A 24,665-nucleotide genomic window follows, 5' to 3' on the forward strand; every position below is an offset into this window, starting at 1 on the left:
ACATTCCAACAACCTTGAACCTGCTCCTGGACCCTCTCTGAAGTGAATCCTGCCCTCCAAGTGGTGCCCACCTTGTCATGGACTCTTGGAAGTGGTGCTAAACTTGCCCAAACAGCCAAAATCCAAAACGTGGGACTTTTCCACTGAAAATTGGTGTGAAAATCAACAGGAGACTGGGACCTACCTGCTGGACGATCCGACCAAGGTGTATTTCTGTGTGGCCTGAGTTCAGAAAACTTCTCCATATGATCTTTGCAGCAGCAAATCCTGTTCAGCAGCTTCTCTTCGGAAGGGTATCTGGCCTCGTAGAGGCCTCGTTGGCTACAGCCTGCAGCCTTGTCCCACTGGAGATTTTTAAGGCCCAAAAAAGCGACAAAGTCAAAATATAGAATTGTTCACCGCGACTTTATCCAGCGGCTCCCTGAGGATGACGCCTCCTCCGACACCGCTCAGCTCTGAGACTGAGCCCAATCCAGCTTGTGCATCTGAACCGTGCCCCATTGTGGTCAAGCATCATTTTTGACTTAGGCCCAGTCTCGAGTGACTAGATGCCCATGGTTGGCGCTTTGATTTTTTAGGTGCTATTTTTCACTGAAAACTTTCAAAAGTCTTAACTCTGGTTCTACTGATTGAATTTAATTTGTTTTGGTGTCTGATTATTTATTCATTTTTTTTTCTATTTTTCTAAATTAGTGTCGCATTTTTTTGTTTTGGTTTCACTTTATTACTGTTTGTGTGCTGCATAAATACTTAAGTTAAGCCTGACTGCTTTTGTGCAAAGCTACAAGAGGGCTAAGAACAGGTTAATTTAGTGACTTTTTTGTGGTTCACCCTGACAGGGACTGAGGTTGTTGCTTGAGAATCCCCCTTCAACAAAAATAAAACAATTTCCTACAAACAACACATAGCAGTAAAATTCATAGTGTAATTTTACTATTACCAACCACAGAGACCCATGTACAATATTGGATTTGCTCAAATTGCAAAAATTGACATGGGTTTTATAGATTACAATACATATTGTACAAATGATGCACAACCAATGAGATCCAGTTTCTCAGCTAAACAATAGAAGTTTTCTAATCATTTATCCAGTCATTCATCAGAATAAAACCTTTGGTTATACATGGGCATTGATCTATTAAATCAGCAAATAAAGCATAGCAACAGTTTATCACGTGCACTTGTGACATTATCATTTCTCAAGCCCTTGTGGTTACAGCAATCGTAGTGTTTGTTTTCTAGTCGGAAGGCCTATATATCCCGCAGACTCCCCATTCTGTGTCACAAAATGGAACCTGAATCAAAATGGATTCCACATTCCCCTGCTCTGACAGTCAATAGTGTAATTTAATCAAACTCAAGCCACAATTTCCCTCATTTCCTGCTCAATGGGAGACTTTGATCTACGGTTCCGGGGCTTTCGTACATTGGTCGTCATCATGCACCACCAGTGCCCTGCTGCGCCCTAAGGGGAGAGCCTCAGGACATATGGACTGCTAACCTCATGTGATACAGCCCATGAAGCTGTGTCTACAATTGCTCCAGAAACAGTTCAGCTTAAGAGTTTGTACATGTGCAACTGCACATACAGTGTAGCCTCTGTGCAGATAAAGCATAAGGTATGCATGTGAGGCTGTAGAGGACCATGTTGGAATGCACCCTAGAATGACAGATGCATTTACATACAGTTACTAAAAATGAGTTGGTTTCTCAAAGAAAATCTAAAAGAGTTATAGTGTGGGTCACCTTTGGAGCCAAACCTGGCTGAGATCAGTGTGCTATATCTTGGAGTAGTAATCTTAGAGATGCATTGATAGGCGACAAAAAGACTAAGCAGAAACTGTGTGGTCCATGGTCATTTAGTTCGCACACATCATCATCATTTTGAGCAAACTACAGTGATTCTGGTATGGGATCTCAGAACACAGCAAACGCAATTAACACTCATCGGAAAGATCGGTAAACTACTGCACACGAAAAATCACTCCCTGTCGAACGTTCTGATCACCTTCTTAGCATCCTCCGATGAATTCAAGTATTAAGAACTAGGCCCATGCAGCACACATCTAAGGGCTTCCAAAGCCTCTCGCAAAGACGTCTCCACAGTATACACCATAAAAACACTTAATGCATGGAGGGGAGTGAGGTGCTATATTTCAGATCTTCTGTCTCAATCTCGACCGTCTTCATTATGTTTCCTTCCTGTTCTAAGTCATTTCTAAGAACCTTTTTTAACACTGTAGAATATGTGACTGGTCACGATTGCACTGTGCAGAGAGGGGTGTGGATTACCAGGACCGGAATCACCAGCTCGTAGGGTAATCCTCCCCCGCAATGTGTCTCGTCTTCCGGCAGGAATGCTTAGACATGCAGGGCTCAGCTCTGCTGGGCACATTCCTGCTTTTCACCGATTCTGACCGTCTCCTCCATTCAGCACTGTACGTGGACATACCCTGCGCAGACGTGCACGTGGTTCACTCCTCCCGGGCAGGGCCCTATTTCCTCGGGGGAATATGATCCGCCCGACTCGTGACCGCTCCCTGTGTCTTTTATTTGAAATCAAATAAACTTTTTGTGTGGCATCTATTCTGTTTGTGTTCCTGACAGTCTTCGCTTCATGCTGTTACTCCGTGGACCGGGAATAGATGGATACTGGCGCGTTCATTTAAATGGAATTAATATTGCTAATTTGAGATTTATTAGCAATGTTTTCAAGAAACACCAGTCCCTAATATATATATTGGTTAGATAAAAACTCATGGATAACAACTATATTGCGAAAACATGCTTTTGTTAAAGGAAATTAAAGAAGCAATTTTCAAGTAAGTAGGTGGCAGTGGGGTGGAACAAACATACTCGGGGTTCAGGCGAAAGTGATACAAATACACAGTGAGCATGTCATAATATACACAACCTGTAATCAGCCTGTATAGTTAATGTAATTATTAGAACAGGTCTGCTCAGATAGTCGACGCATTTCAATCCACATATATAAAGGGGTCATCATCAGGACTTGAATCAAAGTCTGCCCAGACAGTGATGAAATACATAAAGAAAATGACAAACATTTATGCACACGTTAAAATAATAAAGGGTGACATAACGTAATTGGCAGTATATTTTTACATCTTCTTGTTGCTCACATCCTATTGAAGTGTATAAAGTAATCTCTGTAAGGAAGATTTAGGTACATCTTCAAGAATAAAGTCAAATGAGACCGGACATTAAGAGATGATTCAAGAAAATTAAGAGTTTTACATGTGAGATCATATCCCTTCTCCATGAACACTTGCCGGTTAGTCGCAGACACTTATATTGAAATAATGCTCTCTAGAACAATGGTGGGTATGAGCAATAAATGAAGATGCCTTTAAATTCTGTGTTTATCTTGTCACATTTGCCAATGCTTCAAAGACAGAGGTCAAATGGCAGGATATGTCTTCAGAAAAATTGCTGCTTATTGTTACAGCATGGGATTGGAGTTTACTTTTCTTTCTCTGACTGCAAAGTGAGAGGAGTTTTAAAGAGAATTATAAGACAAACGTGTGTAAAAGAAAGGCTATAGGATGTATTTGACTTTGCAATACACAACAAAATGTAAATACCTGCAATTGAAGAGTATGCGTTTCAGAATCAGGTAAGCAAACATGAAGATCATTTTTTTGTATTTTCATTGTGTGCTGGAGACAGAGGCTTTAATAGGATGAAAACAAAAATTACAGAAATTCGATTTCCACACAATCATTTGTGTACTATATAGTTTTATAAGTAAAACTTTATGTGCAAAATTAGTGGCTATTTCAATGGAAAATGTGCTCTCTATAAATGACAATTTGCTACCACACAAAGATTTAGTTACATTAAAAAAAGTCCCTCCTCACGTACATTAACAGTAGGTGGGTTGCAAAGGTTTGTCATTCTAATAATTGGGCTGTGGTTTTAAAAGCTTGTGAGCCGCTGTTCTAGAACATTTAATCTGAGGTATTTTCACTACTTTTTAGGAGGATTATGACTCCAGGGTAGTAACATATTCCAATTTCTGTAGTGTAAAGTATATTGTAAAATGTAGCAAACTTCTACCCAGCTCTCACAGTTTTCATGCTGCAACATATTTCATTGTATGTTCTTTCACCTGTAATGCTACTCATTATAAGTGCTTTAAAGGGTATACCATTTGTAGGAATTCCACTGCATGGTTATTGAAGATATTTTGAGGATGTACACCTTTGCCCTCCGTGCAGCATTTTAAGGTGTATTGTTTGTGGATTAAGGTGGCAGTCCAGCCATTCTACCAAGCATAGGAGATAACCATATCTCCCTCCAGGATCCAGCATGATCTCTGCTGATTCCTTGTGCACGATGTGAGTGTAAGCTGGACAGAAACTATCTGTAAGTGTAAATGTGAGGTAGTTAGATGGCATACCATAAAATCCAGGGAATGACATGATTTTCAACTCAACTAGTGATTACAACAATCTATAATATGTTCTCCGTGATCGTGGACCTGGGATTTACCAGTCAGTGAGGTAGGCCAATAGTTCACATAACTCCATCATTTTGATTCAAAATTCACTGGAAAGTCTGCACCTCATCGCTCCTCCAAAGCAGTTCTGTGGGGTCAATGCCCCAGACTCAAGATGCCATGCAAATGAATGTTGATAAATAAACTATGAAGACTGATGATGAGGGTTCTGGTGAAGGTGGCTATGAGGGTGGTATGGAGGTGATGGGGTGTTAGCAGTAGTTAGAATGATAGTGGTGGTGACAGTGGTTGTGGGTAGGGTAGGGTGGTGGTTAGGGTAGTGTTGTGATGGTGGTTAGGGTAGGGAGGGGGTACTTGGGAAAGGGCAATGGTGGTGTTTAGGGTAGGGTAGGGTGGTAGTGGTTATGGCAGGGTAATGATTGTGCTTCGGGTGGAGGGGTGGTTAGGTTGGTGATAAGAGGGTGGTGGCAAGTTGGTGGTGTTAGGGGTAGGGTAGTGGTGGGGCAGTGAGGGTAGTGGTGGTTGGCTGGTGGTGGTTAAGGTGGTGATAATCTGGTTGTGGTGGTGGTAGGGTGGTGGGTCTGTTGAGTGTGACCGTGGTAGTTAGGATGATGGTGGCTAGGGTGGTTGTTTGGATGGTTGTGGTAGTTATGGTGGTGGGAAGGCTTGTGGTGGTTAGTGTGGAGTGGTGGTTAGGGTAGTAGTAATGATGAAGCTGAATGTGGTGGTGAAGGTTGTGGTGGTGAATATGTTGGTGGTTAGGGTGGTGGTAAGTATATGGTGGTGGTGGTTAGGGTAGGTTGGGGGTGGTGGCTAGGGTGGTTGATGGTTAGTCTGGTGGTGATGCTTGTTAAGGATGGTGGGCAGGGTTTAAAGTGTTGGTGATGTTAGGGTGGTGGTTAGGGTGATGATAGGGTGGTGGTGAGTGTTAGAGTGGTGGTTAGAGTGGTTGTGGTTAGATGTTGTGGTGGTTCGGGAAGAGTGGTGGTGGTTAGGGTGGTGGTGGCAAAGGTAGGGTGGTGTTTAGGGAGGTGGTTGTAAGATTGTTGTGGTAGTGGAATGGTGGGGTGGTGGATGGATCGTGTGGTGGTGTGGAATGGTCGGGTGATGGTGGTATGGTGGTGTAGTCTTGGTAGAGTTTTAGTAGAGTGCTGGTGATACATATATTGACACAGTTGGAGGGATGGGGAACAATCAACCATTCGGATGACTGGTAAGGTGAAAAATGAAAAAGTACCTCAATCCCAGCACGAGCAGCGAAGGACACTAATAAAAAAGAAGCAATCATTACTTGGTCCATGCTCCGCGGAAGAGAGAAACAAAGAAAACCAGCATGTGCAGAACAATATGAAGTTAGCAAATAAGAGTGACAATTTAGTGGTAAACAGTGGGTGAGCTCCATGCCCTTTTTAGTTAACAAAATTCCTCGCATGTCTTGTTTCAGACGAGGTCTAAAAATCCTATTTTCTTAGTAGGAGACTATGGATGCAAATCTGAACCTGATCCCACAGATTCTGTGTTTGTTCTTCACTGCAGAAAACATCTTTTTATAGTAATAAATATAGTTATCACCACATTTATTTCCATAGTGTCCTAGAATATCTCAATACAAATGTTACATTATTTTTATTACACCACAAATAGGTGAAACAAGATCATTTTCATCGGAAATTTAACATATGGTTTGGGAAAATCCACAGTGGACATAAGATCAAATATACTCCGGTGGCAGAATAAAAATTAAAATTTCTCAGTATGTCTTTAGAAACTTACAGTGTGTACCATTGAGTGAGATTAGATATTTGCTACACCAGTGGGAGGAAGATGAGAGAATTACTATAAATGTTGATACTGTATATTGTATTGTTTTTATTTTTGATGATCATCTAAATTGACAACTGAGCATAGGCAAAGAATAGGCAAAGGTATTTTGCCATCCACTTAACATCCACAGGCCAGTGCTCATAACCAATAACAACCTGCAACTACCTAACCTCCCCTCTCCCTCAGCCAACAGTGATCCACATATGGTCATTTAGGGGATAGAGCATCCTAAGAGAGATAGTGAACCTTGCAGGCATCTGCACATTTACAGCCATCATTTTCATTGCTTGCACCTCTTCTGCTCCCGCTCTTCAGCATGTCCAATGAGAAATAGTTTATCCATTTACCCCATACATTTAGAAACTTTTGTGGACAGCCTTTACTAGTGTAGGTGACCTTTTCAGCGCCCATGTACATATCCATACCTCCTTTCCATTAATTTGATGTGGAGCATTCCCCTGACTGCCAACGTGGAGCATTATCACTTTTTGCCACAACTAGTCCTAGACCACAAAAGAGGAGGTGAATTCGGGGTAGGCCTATATCATTAGGGATACCTAGTGTTACGTACTGCACTGGACTTCTCACCTCTGGATACCGGGTTGGCGAATACACCAAGTCTTCTACAGGTTCTGGATACTCCAGATACTCCCAGATAAGGGCGAACCCTTCTAGTAGCCATGGTGCTGCTTGACAGGCTATGCCAAAGCTGACCGTACCCTCCAGAAGGAGTCCCAGAGGGACAAAACCCCAATACTGGGGAAAAAACCTCAAAGAGGAACTCCTGAGGAAAAACAAGAAAAAACAGGACTTGAAAACAGGAAACAAAAATAGGCAAATCTCCCAAGGCAAAAAGCAAGAACAAAAAAAGGCAAAAATCTCCCAAGGCAAAAAGCAGGAACAAAGAACAGGCAAAAATCTCCAAAGGCAAAAAGCAGGAACAAAGAACAGGAGCGAACAGCACATCCAGAAGGAAGTGTTTGCAACGCAAGGTGGAACAAGACTGACTGACTTATATACTGAGAAAAGGGAAGTGGCATCACAGGAAAAGGAAGGAACACCATCTTGAATTGGGAAGAGCCCATAGACCAGTACAGGAAAAAGAAAGTAGTATAAAAGAAAAACAGAGCATGCTGGGACAAAAACACAAAGAAGACAAGATGGACACAACATGGACAGAGACAGGCAAAAAGATCAGACAAACCCACCACCAAAAAAGAAGAAAAAAGGGCTACAGGTAAGTGTAGCGCGACCGGGAGCAAAACATATGCTTCCCAGAATGTGTAGTCAAAAAACGCTGGGAACGGCGCTCTGAGTATCGGTAGCGCCTTCCATCCGCGAGGACAGCAAGAGACGCCACGTCTGGGCACGGCGTTACACCTAGAAGGAGGAACTTCAGGTTTAGTGGAATTAGCTCTTCTATGATCACTTTCCAGTATGTTTGGATTTGGGGACATTCCCAAATCATGTGGAAGAAGGAGCCCTCTGGTTCTTTACAGCTCACGCAATCTGGGCTTTGTGCCCTCTCGATGATATATGGTTGGTGCCTGTCAAAGTACACCCGGTGTAGGACTTTAATTAGACCAGACGCAGTCTAGATTTTATAGCCACTTCCCTCGGGTGCATAAGGGCTGTGTCCCAGTCAATTTCCTCCATCTCCCCCACATCTCCCACCCATTTCTCACACAGTCCAGGCAGGGTATCAGGCATGTTATTATTGACGGTTCTGTATGTAAGTGAAATTGCATTTCTTCTCACTGCTTCTATCAACAGCCTCCCCTCTAGCAGAGCATTCTCTGGGATTCCCTTGCCAGGGAGACCCTCTGCCTCCCAGGTATGTTTTATCTGTGCATATTTTAGAAATTGTTTTTTGTGCATCCAATATGCTCTCTGGAGTGTAGAGAATGGCATGATATCTCCATTCTTTAGTAAATTACCCACTTTGGATATACCTATTACGTGCCAGGCTCGTAATCCCTGTAGTTTCTTACGTTCGGGAAGCCAACAACCCTCCCATATTGTTGTGTCATTAGTGCACCTACTATTTCAGCCTGTGGCTTTCATTGCTCTTTCCCATTCTATTATTGTTACTCGAGTAGCTGGCAGATGGAGGTGGGACCCATGTCCCCCTTATAAATAGATACTGTATATTGTAAATCACATCACAAGAAATGATACTACTAATAAAGGCTTCCATGGAACTGTAAATTGCAGACATGGGTTGGAACAAAAGTGCCCTATCTCCCAGGGAATCATTCTGTCACCCATATTTCACCCAGGACGGCTGGTGTGACAAACCTTTAAGGGTCTGAGGAGCAGAAACTTTAAGGAACAATTCTCTCTGGGAATGTAGGATCAACAGACATAGAAGAAGAAGTGTTAACCTCATGCAGACTTAGAAATAAGCAATCATACACAGCCAGTTCTCACTTCCTCACACCAAACACCTTAGAATGAAACCGCTACAGAATCTCATCAATGGGTGTATATCTCAGGGCTAACTATCTATAGCCCATGTGAACTAGAAAGCTGATTGGCAATTGAAACAGCATTAAGATTTGATGGAGCAATTCAGGTATACTCTAAACAAGGTCGACAAATCTTTTCACTCTAAGCAGGGGGTAAAAGCGATTAACATAACAATCAATCAACATTTAATTTACATGTATCACCAATTTGACCACACAATGAAAACCCAAATCGAGAATAAAGTTAAATGGTTTTATTACAAGTTAATACTCAGGTTGATGTAGACAATTCTATAAAACATACTAGAGAAACACAGTATCACCATAGGGTGACCAAAACTGCAGAAGAAATTTAGATGAAATAACGTGAGATAAACTAAACTTTCTATAACTGTGATACAGAATATCAACAACAATACTTGGTGCTCAGAAAATAAATGCTGTCCTGTTTGTTTACACATTAGTGCAAACAAACCTCATCTAATTAAACTAGCTAGGGCCTCTGGAGATTCTTCTTCTTCTTCTTTTACAGGAAATGAGAGTCAGGGTTAAAGAGTGAAAACAAGACAAAAAGGAACCTATAAAGGGATCATGTGGGGCAAAATAAAAACTTACTGAGGCAGGTAAAAAGTAAATAAAAGGGGAAGGTGTCAGCATCTCAGCAGCTTGGTCAAGAGTCTTCTCATGGTCCAGAGAAAATCAAAGTCCTCTCAGCTAAGCATTTGAAACAATGACAGACAAGGGCAATGAAGTCTGTACCTCTTAAAGTCCAAGAGGATCTCTTTTCTCATCTAACTGAAATCGATTCATTAAAGTCCAACATAAACAATGACTTGTCCATTGGTAACGCAATAGAGATCAGAAGATTTCATTGTCCAATCCTCTTGCATCATACAACAGACATCTGCAACATCCAGACAAGTTCCCAAGACCATCATGGAAAGGCATCCATGCTTACTCTCCTGTATAACATTTGCAACAATTATGAATAGAGCCATTTTTCACATTCTCAGTCTCTGGGTGTACCATCTTCAAAGTTCATTTCAAAGGCTGTCTATGAATAAGACACTAGCACATCTATTTCCAAACTAACATTTCATATGAACTACATCTGAAAATAAATGACACGTTCGCAGAAAAGAAAACAACTTTCCCATATTCTATGAGACTGGGCCTAGAAGACTTTGCAGGCTAAACTAAAACAGAATTGAAATGGTACACTTTATTCAAATAAGTCAGAACAAAAATTATTGTTTAAAACTTGTTTTACAATAAAATGCTAAATGAAATACTTGTTACTATATGTCAGTAAATATGACATTAGCATATATCCTTTAATACACATCGGTCATGAAAATCTTTATTGTTCCAAGCATGAATACTTTCTAATGATTTCAAGATTAATATAAAACCAAAATAAATGGTCACATTTCACTTAATAGGGCTGTATTCCACCTAATTAGATTCTACACTACAGTGAATGCACCTTAATGTAGACTTTTAGTGCACCACTTTACAATTAACTTACAACTCTATAAATTTTAACATCACTATGGTCACGTATAGATCAACATTGTGACATCAAAGGTAGCAGCTAAATCTCTGCCTCACCACATTCATCGAGTCATTCACTTCTATATTCAGTTACCTTACCTTTTTTCAAAAGAAAACATACACTGGATTAAAACATTACAATGTGAAATCAATGGAGTGACTTGCGGCCAATTGTAGCATTCCAATGTTTGTTTTTCTCACTTTTTGACTGAGCACATTCTACCCTCAGTAAGTGGAATGTTCTTTTGCCTCCATTACGGCAGTAGTTAAAGGCCCTCACCTTTGTCATAGGCTCTTGCCTGCGGTCAGGCTTTTAGCTCAGGTTTTGGATAATTATAGCTCTCTGCATCAGGCTATAATGCTATAATAAGTGGTGGCTGTAAGCAACACAGGTGCATTCAATAAACCACATCTAATCACTGCCCGGCTGATGAACTTAAGGGACATGGATGTCATTCTACAGACGGCGAGGTAACATGGTCCCTGGGTAATTGATGGGCAGGAGGTGAATTTGTACCCAGACTATACTAACCTAGTCCAAATACAAAAGGGGGCATGTGTTTTAGTTAAGAGGGTGCTGCACCAGCTAGACCTCAAATATGGGCTACTCTTTTTGGTGAGGCTACAGATAGCCCATGGAGACAAGAATCACTTCATGACAATGGCACAAGAGGCCTAGTCATGGTTAGAAAAACAGTGTCTCTGGTCAGGCCCACCACCTGCCTTGTAGAAAGACAATGGCTGTCAACCAGCACCTTCACAATGTAGAAACAACAAGAACATCACTGCCTCACTAACAAAGGAACAAATGAAGGCGGTGCAAGAGAAAACAGTGATGGAAGTCAAGCACTGTAGTGACATCCTCAGCAATAACAAATGGAGGTCCCTTGTCTCTGAGGATGAGGGCAGCTGCTCGGAACAAATAGAGACAGAACAGGAAACTGAGGACAATCAGCTGCCAAACGTTACGCCCATGACTTCTGAACACTTGGCGTAGGAGAGACTGGATTGATTACAAGAGGTGGTAAGGGAGGGATATGCCCTGGGGCCCCATGCTTCCATGTGGCACCGGAGCTTATTTGATGTGCAAAGACTGCCTGAGGGAAGGGGTCAAACTATGGACAAATGTGCACAGGTGTCCCCAGGTTGCGTCCCAACGGCAGAAGCAAAATATGTTTTCATGTTGTTATGGTTTGGGAATTAAACATATTGTGAGTTGGGAGGCTAGTCAATCTTAGGATCACAGTAAGGTAGGGAGGGGGTTAGTTATGGGGTAGTTTATGGCACCTTGACGCATTACAACACTGGGGGAATTATGGATCACTCACTTTCAGGGGCCAGGCTCGCAAAAGGGAAGGAAGCTATACACCCACCATGAAACCAACCAACCAAATCACTGGCAATGTTAACTTGGATCATCAATGGACTGGCTAATAAAGTCAAGAGGAGTTTGGTTATCAAGACCCTCAGCAGACACAAACCTGATATATTTTTCCTGCAAGAAACACACCTCACTGGTGGGCAACCAGGCAGCATGGGGAGGGGCAAGTACAAACTGTCCGGCTATGCACAATACACTTCTGGTTCGAGGGTTGGGATGATCCTTCTTAGAAAGACACTGCTGTTTCACACATTGCGCACATGGAAAGATGCACATGGTTGCTATGGCGATCCTGGGAAAACATGAGTGTGAAAATGTGTTACTGATTAATGTATACATGCCTTCGCAGCTCCAGTCTGCAACACTTCAGAAAATGGGAAACAACCTGCAGGAAGCTCCCCCAGAGTTAACTGTAATAGGTGGGGATCTTTCACTAGATACACAACTAGATAGTATGAGCACGAGAGTAGAGGGGAGGCAACCACAGGAAAGTAAGAGGGCTTCATGCAGGCACTTGGGATATGCAATGTCTGGAGACCTCAATACGGCATTGAAAGAGGACACTCATTTTATTCTGATGCACAAGAAATGCTCTTACAGCTTGATTATTTCCTCACCCCTGGCAGCTCACTCCCTAGGTTTAGTGAGGCAGAATACTTGACTTGGGGGATTAATGACCACTTTACCCTGTGAGTGATGCAGTCCACTAACATGTGGAAGTCACGTGGGGTGTGGAGGATGGAGACCTGGCGCCTCTTGAATGCACAAAAAGTTAAATGATTAGATAAAGCTACCAGGCTCTATTTTGCAGAGAACAGAAACACAGTGCTGAACCCTATTATACTGTGTGAAGCTTATATGGCAAAAATCAGGAGTGTCATCATTGCCAGGGAGATAGGGGGCAGGAGGGAGAGACACAACAGGTTGGTCACACTAGAGGGAGAACTAATGCAGTTGGAGAGGTGTTAAGCAGCACCCCCTACACCCAACCTGAAAAAAGTAATGGACTTAAAGAGGGGTGAGTACCAGTCAGTTGTTAACTACGAGGTAGAAATGACCTACCTTGTGAAACAGAAAAGAGTCTATGAATCCAGAAGCAAAGCAATTACTTGTTGTCATGCATTGGAAGCAAGGAAAGGGGAGGTATGTCAATCAGAGAACTAGTGGTAGAATCAGGGGACATGGTAAGTGACAGTTGGATGATAGCGGGGTAATTTGCCAAGTATCTAGAAACAGTCTATGACACACAGCTACAGGCCCCAGTGGAGGAAGTTCTAGCCTTTACGGATGATTGCCCCATGAGGCAGCTGGGAACCTCTAGGCAGATATCTCTGTAGAGGAGGTTTCCTCAGCCATGGGACAAATGCAGTCGGGTTAGGCTTTGGGCCTGAATGGGTTACCAATCAAACTGTTCTGAAGGCTGACCAAGCAAACAGCAGCCCCTCTGCAAGCAGCCTTCACAATGGCATTTAATGAAGGGTAGTTACTGGAGGATATGCAGTTGGCAACAGTTATTCTTATTCCAAAGGCTGGAAAGTCCCAAGATAAATATGAATCATATTGGCAAATATCACTACCCAGCGCTGATGTTAAGATCCTGGCTAAAGTCCTAGCAACCCGGTTGCGGGCTGTGGTGACTGTGAGCTGGTACTCCCAAACCAAAGTGGGTTCATGTGGGAAGCTCGACTAGACTGTATGTGAGGCTTCTTCACAACTTGACAGGGGCCTTGTCTGCGGAATAGGTGATTGCCTCACTTGACACAAATAAAGCTTTTGACCCCTTGGAATGGCCATACCTCTTCAGAAATATTTTAGAAGGAACAAACTGCTCTATGATAAGCAGAGTGAAGACTAATAGTCACACCTCCCAGGAATGTTAGAGTGCATAGGGCTATGCAACAAGGGTACCTACTCTTGTCAATATTATTTGCTCTAGCAATAGAGGTCCCAATGGAGTGGGTGCAGATTGATGCGCAGACCTGGCGATGGCCGGGGTGCAATGGATGGAATGAGCGCATATCACTATACGCCAACAATCGTTTGTTATACCTGATGAACACTGCCCACACGTTGGTCAGACACCGTGAAGTCTTCCGCATCTTCGAAAACCACTCCAGGTTTGCCATAAAGTGGGACAAATCCCTATTGTTCCCGATAGGGGAGTGGGAACAGGTGGGGGTCCCCACCCTGCCACTTAGAGTGGAGATGGGGAGGTTCAAATATCTTGGGATCTGGATCACTAAAGATCCAGACTTGCATTATGGGGTGAATCTAGGACCCATCATAAAAGGGGTGGAACAATATGTGAAGCACTGAAAGACATTACCTCTCTTGTTGCTGGGAAAGGCAGCGATGTTTAAGATGGTGGCACTTCATAGGTTGCTTTATAACCTCCATGCCAGTCCCTACAAGCTTACAGACACTTTGGGGGTCATTCCGACCCCGGCGGGCGGCGGGTGCCGCCCGCCGGGCGGAGACCGCCAAAAGACCGCACCACGGTCAAATGACCGCGGCGGTCATTCTGACTTTCCCGCTGGGCGACCGCCAAAAGGCCGCCCGCCGGCCCAGCGGGAAAGACCCAGCAACGATGAAGCCGGCTCCGAATGAAGCCGGCGGAGTTGCTGGGGTGCGACGGGTGCAGTGGCACCCGTCGCGATTTTCAGTGTCTGCAACGCAGACACTGAAAATCATTATGGGGCCCTGTTAGGGGCCCCTGCACTGCCCATGCCAGTGGCATGGGCAGTGCAGGGCCCCCCAGGGGCCCCACGACACCCGTTCCCGCCATCCTGTTCCTGGCGGTAGAAACCGCCAGAAACGGGATGGCGGGAAGGGGGTCGGAATCCCCATGGCGGTGCTGCAAGCAGCGCCGCCATGGCGGATTCCCTGGGCCAGGGGAAAACCGGCGGGAAACCGCTGGTTCCCCTTTTCTGACCGCGGCTTTACCGCCGCAGGTCAGAATGGCCCATGAAGCACCGCCAGCCTGTTGGCGGTGCTTCCGCGGTCATTGGCCCTGGCGGTCGGTGACCGCCAGGGTCAGAATGACCCCCTTTGTTTGGTAGGCTGATGCACTTATGAGGACACTGCTTTGGGCAAGGGGACAACTGGCATAGCTCTGAGGGTCCTTCTGCGATCCAAATACGAGGGAGGCATCGCCCTACCATGCATCCGGATGTACTATGACACAATGCAAGTGAGTGTAGTTAATGACTGGGCATATGCAGACTGGGAAGGCCTGGCATTCCATCAGGACAGGTTGGGAATGGGGGAGAGGAGCTTCATGTATGTGCTGCATTGGGGTAGGCTGATGCCTGGATCAAGTCTGACTACTGGGATAGTAGTAGACCCCTGTAAGCGGCTGACCATAGAGATGGGGTGGAGCAATAGGCTGACCCCAAAAACTCTGCTATGGGAGGGTTCCTTACTGCGCCCAGGGACGGCTCTTCAGGGTTTTCAGGGGTGGTTCAACATTGGCCTTTCCAAACTGGCGGACGTGTGGGATGCCAATGGAGTGGTACCCTTCACCTTCTTGAGAAAAGAATATCAGATGCCAGAGACACTGTGGCTAGGAGGAGGAGACACCGAAAGACTCCCCACAGGAAGGGAGACTGTTAGATGGGCGGGTGAATAAGAAATTGATCTCAATGACGTATGGCACTATAATGAGAGGACAGATGGGAGCAAGAGCTGGGGGAACCTGAAGAAGATGATTGGCAGATGACTTTGGGATATCCTGTGGAGGTGGCAATAAAGGTGAGTTTCCGCCTAATCCTAATTAAATTCATACACTGAGTTTACTACACACGAACACTGCTTCATAGAATAGGCAGAGTGGAGGATGCGAACTGCCTCAGAGGCTTCGGGTCAGAGGGTACACTACTACACACACTCAGGAACTGTACCCATTTACAGGACTTTTGGGGGCAGTGAGGAGCTCCCTGGAGGAGGCAACGGGGCTACACCTGGAATTACAAGCTCAGCTAGCACTCCTGGGCATATAGTGGCCAGCAGAGCTATCTCGAGATCAGAAGATTCTAGTAAACCTGGGCTGCATGGTGGCAAAATGAGACACTGCTCAGAAATGGGAAACTGGGATTTCCTCCTCGGCACCTAGACTGGGAGAGAGGCACGGAACATTGAAAACTTATGGAAAGGGAGGTTTACAAAGGACGAGGTTGCCAGTAGAAATTTGAAAAAATCTCAGGTGGCTGGGACGCAGGACAAGATTGAGCATTCAGATGGCATGAGAGCCAGGGGAAACGGGGAGGGACCGTGAGGTCACCGAGATCAGGTAATGAGGAGAACACGGATTCTGCAATTGTACCGTGCCCGGGTTTGTGGATAATTGTGGGGGTCAAGGGACATGTTATGACAGGTTGTTGTTAATGTATGTGTTATGTATAAACAATAAATAAAGATTAAAAAAGATATTGTTTCCCCAGGTTTGGGAAACAATAAGAATCAGATTTGTTTGAACTAAGGGGCCTGCCCGTGTTCAGTGCATTTCTAGCAGCAAGACTTCACCAACGAGGCATGCGATGCCCGACCTTAGAATATTATTGTCTATTCCAGCACATTCAGGCCCGTGGGGAATTGCAAATGGGGGACACGCTGCTGGAATACTGGTCACTATTGTATATTCTCGGCACTTTTAGTGTCACTGGGTAATTTAGCACTGAGCACTTTGATAAAAAACACAAATCACTGCAGATTTGTAACCTATAATTGAAAGGTGATTTTCACTGTTATATAAATCTGAAAGTATGTGTTGCACCAGAATGAAGTCCAGTAGTATTGTGTCATCCGCACATTTCAAGAGACACATTGGTCAACCATTTAAGTTTGGTGTAAATACTGATTCTGCAATGGGGGAGGTGCGAGCAGGACTCCATGTTTGTGGTGTATTGACAGGGGCGGTTGTAGAGCGCAGACTCAGCTAGTTCTGCTGTCCTTGAATACATGTTAGTTCTGGTATAGCTTATTTCTAACCCATGTATAGTGTAATGATTGAATTCAGAACGAAATCTAGGATACTCCCGTTTTTAAGTTTAGACCAGGGTAAAGACCTAGCAACTGGAATCTTGCAGTAATAATTTGGCAAACAATTTGCTATAGTATCAAGCAGAGAAATCATTTGAGTTTTTTGTCAGCTCACCATTGTCATACTAAAGTTTTGACTGTACTGTAGGATCCATCCAATAAGTTGGCAAAATATATGATTCTACCATAACTTCAGAACATCTAAAGCCTACAAGCACCCTACTCTTTCTAGAAAATAACCTGATGATGCTTAACTTTACCTGAAGTAGCAGTCTGCTGACTTGTAGCATTTCATATTGCTAAGACTAACAGTATTTCAGGTTTCCACCCTAGTTTGTATGAGCATCCTACGTTATCTCTTATACATTGCCTGAAGGAATACACAACAATGACGTCTGAGGACAACTGTTCACCTCTTTCAGCGAACCGTTTTTCACACTCCTACTTTGGCAAGGTGAATGAGATATTTTATGCAGGAACCTTGCATTAACATTTTAGTTTTGGGACACATTGAATAAGGGACTCTTGCCTCCAAAGCTGTTGCCATTGGTGATCACCTGAAAGATAGGTCAAGGTAGAAAATTGGTCAGGCAACACATTATTCGAAAAGTTTAAATTTCCGACTATGTGGCATCAACAGTGCAGAGTGAATTTTAATAAACAATTATGCTTGCAGTCTTTCCTGACAAAGAAGGCAAATTGCCCTATATTTGGGTGAGGAAAGGGTAGTATTCTGTTCCACAAATAGATTCCACAAATTTTATGTCATAAGCAAAGTGTCTTTTTGTGACAAATAAAGAATGACAATGAAGAATGTTATTTTGGTGTGCTTACAACAACCCCAAAACAAAAATAAATAAATGCATAAATAAACTACATCTAATTGTGACATACAAAAAGTAACCGAAAGAAATACTAAATATATTCAGTCTTCCTTTGTATAGTTATACCAAAGTAAATTTTCAGGATATCTTTTGTTTAATTGTGATTATAAAGCACTGCTGTCAAAGTGCTGCTAGAAGTAGAGTGGTAGAAAGTAGAGTAGTAGAAAGTCTCATGCTCCGACCGGCAGGACGGGCAGTGCCAATATACAGTCACTTCTTTGGTGGCACTGATACGCCACACCCATAGGTGTTAGGGAATCTCAGGGTTTTTACTTTATATATGGTACACATACATTTGCAGCACCCATCCTGCCATTTGGAGCATACATTGGTTTGAGGGTTTAAAGCATTCCTCACCAGGCATTTCCCTTTAATTCATTTGGGGAGCCCATTAGTATCAGTGATTGGTCCATCTTTTTGCCTAACTTTTTTGGAAAGGCATATATCGAGCCAAATATTGACATAGAGCTTTACCAAGATGAGCAGGTTCACTGTCTCAGGCACCATCCAGAAAGCTTCTTTCATGGAAGGGCTGTTTCATGCAACTCGAGGTTGCTCCTTACACCCATCCTGAGGAAGAACTTTGTGATAGTTCCAATTGACTACAACTATCTGGGTCTAAACTCGACATCCCCCCTCTTGGACTTCTAAGAAATTTCTAGATGCCCTGTTTAGGGTGGGGATGGATTGATAACTTTTTGAGCAGACTTACTGCAGATTGCTGAAGCACTGTTAATTGTTTAAATATTTTATGTGAACAGTCACTTTTGTTCACTTTGTCAGTTTGCATGAGCACTGTTCACCATCGACCACATTTACAACTTTTTGGCACAGGGAAGCACCGCAAGGCGTCTTGTTACGCTGGTCAGCATCAAAAGGAAAGGGCAGGAAAGTTCTGTATTAATGAAATACAGTGCATTCCTTTCCTTTATGCCTGCACTGTCACACAAATTGGTGCCTACTGCCAACACAGGGACCCTTTCTCCATGGTGCAAGGGTGTCTTCGTTGTTGGCATGATTATTTTTGTACAGGAAGGTGCCACTTCCTGCAGAAAAACAATCAATGGAGGCATGGAGAAATAATGTTATTTTTCCTCATTACGCCTCCGTGGGGTGGCACACAGTTTTGATGCATTCCTAGGTTTACAGATCCTTGTAGATCTGGGAATGTGTCAAAACTCAGTGGTGTTGGGTGGGGAAACCCACTGCAACCCCCATGGAACACCTTCTTGACGTAGAATAAGGCAAGGCAGCACTTTGCGGTGCCTTGCCTTACTCCATATCTATGAGGTCATGCAAAGTCACGCAGGCTAGCTTTGCCTTGCCTCATAGACCTGATTGAGAGGCCTGCACCACCAGAGTGTCATAAAAAGTGATGCTCCGGGGCCAGGACTCTTGTAAATGAGGCCCTGTTTTTATATTATATGGAGTAACCTTGAGTGTATTATTTATTAAAGACTTTCATTTACTTTTTCTGAAATATATGCGGATCGCAAGAATCATCTGCTCTGGCAGTGGTGTTTGTTTCCCTATGCTGGAGTAGAGGAATTATTTTAGGTGAACTTCAATTAATTATTTGGTCTCCAGTGTGATCCCCTACCAACAGGATTGTTGATGTCTATACCAACTGTTACCCAGATCTTGAGGTTTATCGGGTTACCCCATTAGATTGTAATGGTGTTTCTGGCCCAGAGGCACAGAAGAGCAGAACAGGTTGTGCTGCAGTGCACAGTAACGCACATCGACGGAGTGCGACTGATGGATAGCAGAAGAGAGGTTAATATAGAAATCAGAATCAGAACAGAGAGAGAGGAATGGCTATGGCAACGAGAGAGACAGCTGGTGGCAATCAAAATGTGTATCCCTGTTCGTATGATTGTCTGAGAGAGAGATTATATCGGAGAACTGCAGAAAACTAGCGCAAAGGAAAGAGAGAAAGTGAAGGGTGGTAGCAAAGTGTAAATCTAAAATCATATCTTCTTTTTGATTCATCAGCTGTTCCAGGAGGGGTTAAAATCCCTCCATTTTTTTTGCAAATATTATTTTTAGAGGCATGGAAACACTTCTGATCCTTCATTTACAAGTATATCTGGAAGTATTTTGCACAGCAAAGGCATACTTGTTTGGTGCCACTGATATAGCAGGCCCATGAGTGTTAGGCAGTCCCAGAACTTTTACTTTTTATGCGGTTCGGTCAGATCCCACTCTCAAAGACGGTCTGAAAGCGGAGAGGTATGCCCTCCTTTAGATAACACAGAGGACGTGTATGGAGACTTCACACCAATGACTCCGCAACCTCACCAGTGGGGCTTGCACGTGCATACCAAGGCTGACTCTGCAACAAAGCAAGGATGTCCCATGGTTGTGGGATGCCAGCAGTGAGGATCTGGAAGACCCAGATATGACACCGACATAGGTGCAGCTTTGCATCAACAAATGCTCGACCTTTCAGCAGCATTCAAACCAGACAATTACTCTATTTTCCGACTTCTCTACTTCCTGTTGCTATCTCAGGTACTCAGTTGATCAGTATTTCTTCCTCCCTCCCCATCTATTAAGGTATTTTCTATTTTCGTGATGGCCCCGATTTCTTGTATTTCTTCTTTTACTCTTTTCAGCCATGGTTACACAGTAAATTCTCTAACCACTATTTTGTTTTCCCTCCTTCTCCCTTGAGCTTCACAATTCTGTCTCCTCCACCTATCTGCATTCACTACGAGAGGTCTCCTTGCTTTCTTCGTTATTATTTAACCTGAGATGCTGTGGTTCTTAAATGTCTCTTTGTCTGCCCCCCTTCCCCCTCATTTTGCACTAATATTCTTGGTGTTCGATAGAACCTATCACATTCTTTTTCTACCGACATGTTCGCAGTTGCTCTCACTTGCAGAAATAAACTATTCAATCCGTAAAATCTACCCTGCATTACATTTCTAAACACAATTTTTATATTGGTCTTCTCTTTTGTTTATTCTTGCTCCCCTCTTCTGCTTGGTCATCATGCCTGTGCTCCCAAGCCCCCCATCAATCTACAAATAAACAATTTATCTTGGCCTGGTTAGATCATAAACTTCACCAGTTAGTTCTCTGAGCCATAATCCCTGAGCAACAAATTCTATTAAGTGATTTCAACCTTTGGATTGATGACACAAAGAGCACTCAATTCTAACTGCACTGGAATCCATTACTTAAACACATAAGGCTTTACCTATTGGGGGAGGGGACTACTCTGTCACAAACATGATGAATATTCCTTCTGCCATATTATGTTTCCATTAAATACTATGCGAATCGTAACCAGGCGGGCGGTTTACCTGTCCCGTTTGTGACGAGCATTCCATCCACCAATATCTAAATCAGGCCCCTAGTCTTGCAATACTCAAAACTAAATTTGAGTTTATTTGATTACCAATTCCAAGTGCATTAAAAATATATATACATATTAACAAACAGTTCATAGTGCAATCATCAATAAAGCCACTTCATCTTCCCTTATTGAAAATAATCGAACATGCGCTTGACCATATACTTAAACAAACATAAACTCCAACTTCTTTTTATTCATGTATTTGTGTAGTAGTGTGTTTCAGTGTGTGCATGTGTGTGTCTCGGAAATTGGGTTATTAGATGACGGGGGTGGAATATAACACAATCCGATCCAGAGTTAAATGTTGCATTCTCTGTTAGTGGGCAAGATATGTCATGGTACAAACAGGATACTAGCTGTGGAATTGGAATTGTAAGATGTAATGGAATGATGGATTGTAGAGGGGGAGCAGGTCAAATGGAATTGTCAGTTGGTGGTGGCCGAATGTCTGAATAGTGTCTGAACCTGTCTCCTTTCTTCGATGTGGGTGGACACCACAATTTGGCGACGAGCATGCTGGAATGCTGTTGCATCAGACACTTTAACTCATGGAGGGAGCTGTTTATTTTCATATACGACTCTCAGCGACCCAGAATCTGAGGCATCAGGGGAAACAACGTAAGTCGGCGGTGCAGGACCTGTATTGTGTTTGGCAGCAGAGGTTGGCACAGTGAGTGAGAATTTCTTTACACTATTTACAGGCGTGGCCCATCCTTTAGGGCAGAGGGGTCACGCCCCCCCACCTTTTGCCCCTCATGAAGAGTGTCTGTCAGGCTGAACAAAGGTCAGCCTGACAGGCACTCTTCATGTTCAGGTCAGGCAGCCAGGAGCAGACATGCGCAATTTGTGCAGACTCCTGGCTGCCTGAGCTGAACTTTGCTGGGCTGAGGAGGTCACAGCTCCTATGGGCGTGACCTCCTCGGCTCAGCAAAGGTGCCTCGAGGCCCTCACCTGGGTGACGAGGAAAGTGTCACCCATTGACTTCGACCTGGGCGCTTCAGGTTTAACCCCTGAAGCGCCCAGGGCGAGTGTCAATCAGTGACACTTCGTCACAGAGTGGGGTGGGGTGGGGTCAGCAGTCTCACTGACCCCATCCCACTCTTTGACAAGGCTGGGACTGCTGCTTTCCCTCATTGGCTGACCTAGAAGGCAGCAGTCCCAACCCTCCTGGGCCCTCCGAGGCTGAAGGTAAGTGTGTGTGTGTTTGTGTGTGCGTGATCTTTTAAAATGAATGTTTGGTGCATGCGTGCATGTTTGAATGTTATGAGTGCTGTTAATGGATGTGCGTGCATGCATGTGTGTGTGAAAGAATGAGTGTAATATTTTTTAATGAATGTTTGGTGCGTGCATGCATGTTTGAATGTTATGAGTGTTGTTAATGGATGTGTGTGTGCGTGTGAAAGAATGAGTGTGTGCTTCCCGCCCGCTCCCCTCCCTCCTAAAGCTGCCAGCCGCAACTGACTATTTAGGAGTGTACTTCGGGAAAGAAACACACTCAAGGAGCATGCGCGCACGCAAGCACATCGTGAACTATCAGAAATGCACTCGAGGCACGCATGGTCGCAAGCACAGCGCAAGCTACCAGCTGCTTCATTGCTAGGAGGACGGCAGTGTAGTGATATCAAGACGTGAAAAACATAGCAGTCATCTTGAAATGGGGTGACATTTCTATTCATGGAGCAAGGCCTACAGTGACAGGAGCTGTGATGTCAAGACTACAGAAATGTGGTGGCCATCTTAAATCTGGACAGTATCTTTATCACTGCAGTGTGACCTAGAGTGCCAGCAGTGCTACGATAGCTGATATACTAAGGATATATTAGAGAAAATGTTCCCTAAACGGAAAAGCTGTTGGGGATGGAAGTCAAGCCTGGTGGGTATGGAGATTTAACAATTAAAATGCTAGGATATTTTGAAGCACTTATCGAAGTGAGAGACAAATACACTCATGGGAAAGTGTATGTATCACAAGTGGGGTATGATCCGTTGGAATGGGTTCACCAAGGTAGTCTGGCTGTCATTTTAAATCCCAACAAAGTTCCACATGTTCAAGTTCAGGAAATTGTTTCAGGAGATAACAGGTTTGCAAAGAAGTTTCAAATTCTTTGTCAGAGTAAACTTGGAAACTGTGAGGATAAGAGCACTAGATAAGATTGAAAGAAAATGCAATTACAGTTGTAGCAAAGGTAAGGCATATTTCTCTAAGCATACAGGATGCGGTCACTCATACATTACAGAAGTTGTGTGACTTGAGGGTTATCGAACCAGTGGAAGCTACTGAATGGCTGGCTCTCATAGTGCCTGCTTGTAAAGGGGATGGGAATATCCATCTCTGTGTTAACCTATGAGTACTCAACTAGTAGGTAATAGTCAACACATTTTCTTTACCTAATGTTGAAGAAATTATTTCCACATTTTCAGAAGCCAAAGTTTTTCCAACTTTAGATCTGCTATCAGCAGTGAAACATGATGGGGCATCACAGAATCTCACAGCATTTTTGACCCCATTTGGGGTGTATTTTATTCAGAAGAATGCCTTTTGGATTGATTTCACCAATGGCAGTTTCAATAGGCAATGATGACAATCTTGAAGAGTATTCCTGGGGTGAAATGCTACAAGGACGATACTTTTATCTTTAGTTCTACCATGAGAGAACATGATGAGAGAGTTTTGAGGTATTAGGCAAATTGCAGGATGCTGGTCTAACCTTAAAAGTGGGAAAATGCGTTTTTGGAGTGAGTGAGGTGAATTACTTGAGATATAAAATTTCTTGTGATGGTGTTCATCCTTGAAAAGAATTGGTAGACACAATCAATGAAAGAACTCATGTGTAAAGAACTATCATTTTTTCTTGGCATGGTTGAATATTGCAATAAGTTTGTGAAAGGCCTTGCAAGCAAAGCTTACGAAATGAGAACACTCTTAAAGAAGAAAGTAGAGTTTAAGTGGAGGAGTGAATGTATGAAAGACTTTCTTGGGGTAAAAGAGGAATCGAGTCACACCACGTGATTTCAAGTATATGATCCGACATGTGACACCAAAGTATTCAGTAATGCCAGTGTGAAGGGTTTAGGGGCTCTTCTCAAACAAGTGCGAGATGGTCAGGAGAAACGTATTGCTTGTGTGTCACGAGCATTTAGAGACTGTTGAATGTAACTATTCAGTCATTGACAGAGAATCACTAGTGGTTTACTGGGCTATTACAAGATTTGAACAATTTTTTATGTGGGATGAAATTCACTGTTCAAACAGACCATAAACTGTTGATTGAGGTTTTCATGAGAAAAGATCTTGATTGCATATCATCTCGCATACGCTTAATTGTGCATTATATTCCTGGTGTTGGAAACTTTTCAATGGATTGCTTATCAAGATTGGTTGACATGTATGATCCGGCGAGTCAGATGTAAGAGAAAGTGTGGAGGAAAATATCAATGTGTGTGAGGATACTGATGGAATTATTGAAGACTAGGAAGGGCTGCAAGAATTGTAGAGAGATGATGAGTTAAAGCAAGTGATAGAATTGCTTACTGCTGATAATCTGAATGAGAGAGAGTGAAAGATGTGTGGTAGATGTTGATGGATGCTGAGACAAGAACTTGCTATTGACAAGGGGTTTCTTATGAGAGGGACAAGATTCGTACCTTCACAAAGTATACCAGGAAA

The sequence above is a fragment of the Pleurodeles waltl genome, chromosome 8, assembly GCF_031143425.1.
Source record: "Pleurodeles waltl isolate 20211129_DDA chromosome 8, aPleWal1.hap1.20221129, whole genome shotgun sequence".
Lineage (NCBI taxonomy): Eukaryota > Metazoa > Chordata > Amphibia > Caudata > Salamandridae > Pleurodeles > Pleurodeles waltl.